Source organism: Hipposideros armiger, unplaced genomic scaffold, assembly GCF_001890085.2.
Source record: "Hipposideros armiger isolate ML-2016 unplaced genomic scaffold, ASM189008v1 scaffold_13, whole genome shotgun sequence".
Lineage (NCBI taxonomy): Eukaryota > Metazoa > Chordata > Mammalia > Chiroptera > Hipposideridae > Hipposideros > Hipposideros armiger.
Window position 1 is genome coordinate 1316134 of NW_017731363.1, and position 6000 is coordinate 1322133.

Below are 6000 nucleotides of genomic sequence, written 5' to 3' on the forward strand. Positions count from 1 at the left end.
CTCTTTTCCGTTTGTTCCCCTCTCTGACACACAATGCCCCAGATAAGAGCTAATTAACACTGGAGGTACTGGAAGGGTAGTAAGCTTCAAGGCTGGGAAGACTTCTTCTTTGGAGACATCAGAGCTTTGAAGAGCTGGAAGGACCAGGGTGAGGCTCAGAGGTAAGCTTGCTGGTCTGGTCTATAGCACCAGAGAAGGGAGCTTAATTGGGGCTTTGAAGATTTCTTCTAGGTTATCCTGTAAAACTGGTGCTCTGCCCTAAGATGCTAATGTTTATTTGTTTGTAGGGCTCCTTTGTTCTCTCTTTCTTAAACCCAAGCAACTGGGAGATGTAGAGGAAAGTATAATGACTCCAGTTCTCAAAATCAGAGAGATGAGGAGTGGATAAATCACATTGTAAATCCTCGAGTGCCTAATATTTGAGCTTCAAGGGTCAGTCTGGAAGTCAAAAACTGAAAGGCAAAAGTTTTAATCCTATGCCCACATGAATACATGCACTTACATTAAAAGAACTTCTCTTTAATTTAATAAGAGGCTTCAGAAAGTACCACATTTTAATCAAAATCTCTTGCTTTTTGATGATACAGGAGCTGTAATGTCACCATGAATATATGAGAACTAGAAGCTAAGTTGGGTAAGAGCCTTACTATTACTTCATTCTTTGCCATTAAAGACCCTCCTAATAGTTGTGAGCCTGTCTTCAATCTCGTCAGGGTTCTTCTTTGGCTGAGAAGTATGTTCAGTGTCTAGAAACTGTACAACATCAATCCCCGGGCAGCATGCATGTTTGCTGGGGACAGTCACAATGTGGTAGATATTGGTAATATTAATTTGGATTCAATCCAGAAAGAAATCAAGCCCTCCTGGCCTTGGAATTTGAGTAATGGCCTTGGAATTTGAGTAATGCCATTGTGCTGCAAGATGTTATTTTTGGATCTCTGATTCCCAATGTTTTAACATTGGTTTACATAAGATTAGGCAAAGCCTCAGCAATCTCTGCAAAAAACGATGTCTCTAAGCTATTGGAAAAAATGAAAACTTGAGAAAACACTTGGAGGAACTCTCATACTGAGTGTCTTTCTCTGGTCAGCCTTTTCACTGGATTTTGTGATTGGTGTTGTCCAAAGCTTTTTTTCTTTTTATTTTCTTTTCCCTCTCGTACTGTAACACTGGAATGTCCCTAAAATTAGCTGGGGAGCAGGAGTTAGTTACAGCTCACTGGACAGCTTGATACTATTTAGGAAATAATTCAGAATCTCCTCTGAATTTATTTGCTCAAGAAGTCTTTAGGCCCAAATTCCTTACAGATTCAATATGAACTTGAAATTCAGGAATTGCTCCAACATGCCAAACACCCAAAGATGTTTCTGGAAAACCTATGATGCTTGCGAGCATGGGGCACTTTGGAGGCACTTCTGGTAGGCTGGATCCATGCTCAAAAGTAACATTCTCCTTGGAAAACTGGGGAAACAGTAGAGGAAGGCAAAAATCCCCGTCTGTTAATCAGTTGAGATTTCAACCCTGGCAATATCTCTTTTTTAATGAATTTTTTAATAACAAGGGAAGCTTCCCCAGGGGACTTCAATAATTGGCTTAGACTAATCAAGATTTACATCTGATTCATGTTGGAGAATGGTAGACATCCAAGTAAACTTGGCTCCGCTTTAAGGAAGTAGGAAGGGATAACTTTCATAAAGATAATATAGGTAGTACTTATTCCACCCACTGTAGAAGGGGCTATTTCTGGGGATATTTTCTGTACAAATTTTATTCCAACCATGAGTTTAGGTTCTTATGAATTTCAGGCACAAAAGACAGAACTTGCAGGATCTTCCTGAATTGTGCTTGGTCTGGAAGGAGTTTCCATCTTAGTATTAATATCATGCTGATGCCTCTATGCACTGACTACATGTGATGTAACCAAAAAAGAGTGGGCAAACAGTGTTAAGTATGTACCCAATATGTGAGATGGATGAGGGACTGCAACTCATATAGAACACATAATCTTTGGCTCACACAACCTGTGTTGTTAGGAAATTTTACTCTGATCTAGATAGTGCTATGAACATAGTGCTCTCAAGAACTAATGTGTGTGAATGATTCCACCTCTCCACATCTCAATCAGGACCAAGCAGAACAGTAAATTACTTACTCCCAGTAGCAAAGCTGCCAAGGCATTTGGGCATAAAGTATCTAATCCTGCTTAGACATGTATATGTATGCACTATTCTCATTACATACTGGGGATGGAATACAGTGTATGGAATAGAGTCAATTACATTGTAATAACTATGGTGACAGTTGGTTACTAGACTTTTTGTGGTGATAACTTTGTAAGGTATATAAATGTTGAATCGCTATGTTGTACACCTGAAACTAACATAATACTGTATGTCAATTATAATTTTAAATAAATTAATTTTTTAAAAAAGGAAAGTTGCAGTTCTGGTTACAGTTTTACTGGAGCCTTTAAAATGTGTCCTGCACAAGGACTGGAGGGGCAGCTCTCTCTGACTAAAGTGCTGGCAGATACTATCATTCTTTGTTAAGCCTTCCTCCCACCCATCCTGCAGGCACAGGCCAGTGCCCTATCTGAGTCTCCATCTACTTGGCTAGCACCACTCACCCCACCCTGATGATTCCCTGAGACCCTGCCACACCCAAACCCGTGCACCAGCCCAAACCTCTCTCAGTGGCTGTTTCTCACAAGCTGCTGGCCTCAGCTCATGCTGCGGACTTTCCTAAAATCTTTCAAAAGTCCACAAATCCCAGAAAAGCAGCATCTGGCCTCTGACCTTTACCTCTTGCTAAGCAGCCCCTGGCACTAGTGGCGGCAGGCCTCAGTTCACAGGATAGCCTCTCCCAGGCGCCTCCAAACCCAGCACAGGCAGCTACCAACTGAAGATCACTTTCTATCTCCTACCAGTTGGCCCTGGACCACTGACAGGAAGCAGCTTACCTGGGCCTGCACTGGAGTCCCTCCCGAGGCCCCAGAATCAATATACCCAGTGGATGGCTTCAGACCACGCAAGAGCATCACCCAATTAGCTCCACAAATGACACATACAAAGGGTAAACTCAGCAGGCACGAGAGCCCCGCTAAAGTGAATCCGCTCTGTGTGGTCAGCCCCTGCAGAACAGCTTGTCTGCTATAGTCATGTCCAGTCCTCACAACCAGTCAGTCGAGGGTCAATCCTGCCCACTGATGTGCCAGCAGAAATCAAGGCTCAGCTACAACAGGAGGGCACACACAACCCACACAAAGGACACCCCTGGAGCACCCGGCTAGGGTGACCAGGGATATTGTGCCAATGGGCTCCACAGGACAGCTACTGCATAAGGTTACCCTGCCAAGGCTGGGAAACATAGCAGATCTATCTAATACATAGAAACAAACACAGGGAGGCAGCCAGAATGAGGAAACAAAGAAACATGCCCCAAATGAAAGAACAGGATAAAACTTCAGGAAAAAAACCTAAACAAAATGGAGGCAAGCAATCGACCAGATACAGAGTTCAAAACATTGGTTATAAGGATGCTCAATGGACTTAGGAGAAAAACAGATGAACTCGTGAGAACTTATACAAAGAGATAGAAACCATAAAAAAGAACCAATCATAAATGAAGACTACAATAACTGAAATGAAGAACACATTAGATGGAATCAACAGCAGATCAGAAGAAGCAGAAGATCGAATCAGCAATTTGGAAGATCAGTTATATGTGGAATCTAAGAAACATAGATCTGGCAGGCAAATGTTGAAAGGTAATACATAGATATATGTAAGGTGCCTATTTGGATTCTCAACACAAATAAAAAAAGAACTACAAAACTATGAAAAAAAATAGACAAGTACACTGATTTCTAGCCCGCACAACACCCTTAATTCCCCCAGGGGATGCTGATATAATCCTTGGGGAGGTTTTATAAATAGCATTTTGTTTGCTGATGTATTGGAATGTGCTGTGTCAAAGCATTATGCTTGAAACCATAACCTGAGGCTTCCTGCAATCATTGCACAACTAAACTGAACCTTGGCATTCCCCTTTATGGCTAAGCAGATGATAATCTAGCAAGCAAATACTATAACATGTGATGGGGATTTAATATGAGCCTCAATCACCCTTGGAATGATGGCAAAGATATCTATCTGTCGCTTTTGAGCAAGCAGAATTTAGTTCTTATAGTCACTAGTTTAAATTTTCTTTAGTTCTTCAAAGAACATGTTATACTGTTCATGGAGTTGTACTAAATAAAAGTCAAAGATTTATCATATGAATGAATTGTTACACTGCTGGCTTGTGGCCCTGTCCTCCAAGGGACCTTTGAGTCTGCTTGTAAGAGCTCTAAGAAATGAAAAAATAGGATAGATGATTCATCCCCACGTACATGGCAGATAAGTCACAGGCTCCAATTCTCCATGTAAGAGAGTCTAAGTATCAGAATTTGACCGGATGCACAAAGTTCTACCATATTGATTAGTTAATTCATCAAAACAACTTGTCAACCCAGTCAGAATTTTTTAATTGAATTGATTGGTAGGCCAGTTGATTCAACAAATGTCAACTGGTTCAATAATAGTCAGAGTCAAAATAAAAGAGTAATTATTTAAAAACATGATCATTACCTAATTGAGTTCAAGTTAATACTGGGATAATTAGCTGAGTTACCACAAGTTTCTCTCTGTCTCTCTTTAAGGACCATATAGAATGATATCTTCTGGGATGAAATTATGGTATTATTGGGGCTAGAAGTGTGTATTTGGAAGTTTTTTTTCTTTGCAATCAGCAGAGGTTTTGTTGTTCTGTTTGTGTTGAAAATGCAAACAGATACTTTATCTATATTCCCACCTGCTGGCTTCCTACCAGATCTACATGTGGTTGTGTCTTTCTAGGTGGGAAGGTTATGTACTTCTGAGATTCAGCCATTGTAGATGTGAATACATATTTACATAGTAAAATATTTCCCTTAAAAAAAACCTTTTATTCCTTTTTATGGTCGCAGGTTGGGTAGTCTCAATATCAATTTTAATAAATTAAAATTTCATTCACAGATCACATTCTCTTTATTGCTTTTGCTTTTTTCTATTATTTATTTCATTCTATTCTTGCAATAACCCTTTAGGCAGATAAGGCAAGTATTAATTCCTTTTTAAAGCTAATCTACTTACATCAAATGAAGATGTTATTTCACTGGATTGCCTCCTCTCCACTTTTATAAATCTCTGCTCACCTGGGGCCACCCAATGAGCAAACAGTGGTGTTAGGATTAGAACTCAGGTCATACAGGTAATACTGTGTATATACTATATATTAATCTACTCGCAGTGGTATCCTATTACCAAACACTCAAATATTTCTAATTCCATAATATTAAGTACAATAAATAAAGACCACTAAGTACAATGAACAAAGATCATATAGAAAATTCTATCTGTTCAGGTCAGGTGTTGCAGCCATTTTCAGAAGTTTTTGGATTTTGGAGTTGCAGATAAGAGATTGTGACTATGCATTCCTATAGCCCTGTTGCCCTCCGCCACTGTGTGAAGCAACTAATCATTTAATAAACAATGACTACTTGTACACCTTTTCTCTCTTACTCCAAAGCTTGTCTGGATAGCACCATACTAGCGGCCATCAGGGAGAACCATTAACCCCAAGTATTTTCTGCACTGCCTTCATTATGCACAAGGTGCAATAATCTTCTTGCTTTCACCTCTGAAAGCTAAACTACACTTTGCACAAAATCACTCAATTTTTCACCAGTTTCTTTCTTTCTCTTTCAACATCTCCATGTCATAGAAAATTCAACAAGAGAGAGTGTGTCTGGGAGAGGGGCAGACTGCCCCATACACTGTAAAATGAACCAAAGGGATTCAGAAGGGTGAAGACAAAGAAGCTGTGACCTTGACACACGGAAATTCGCTAGTGACCTTTGAGGGAGCAGTTTCCTCAGGGCCATGGGAATGGAAGCCAGAGTGGTCCTGTGAGCTGGCCTGA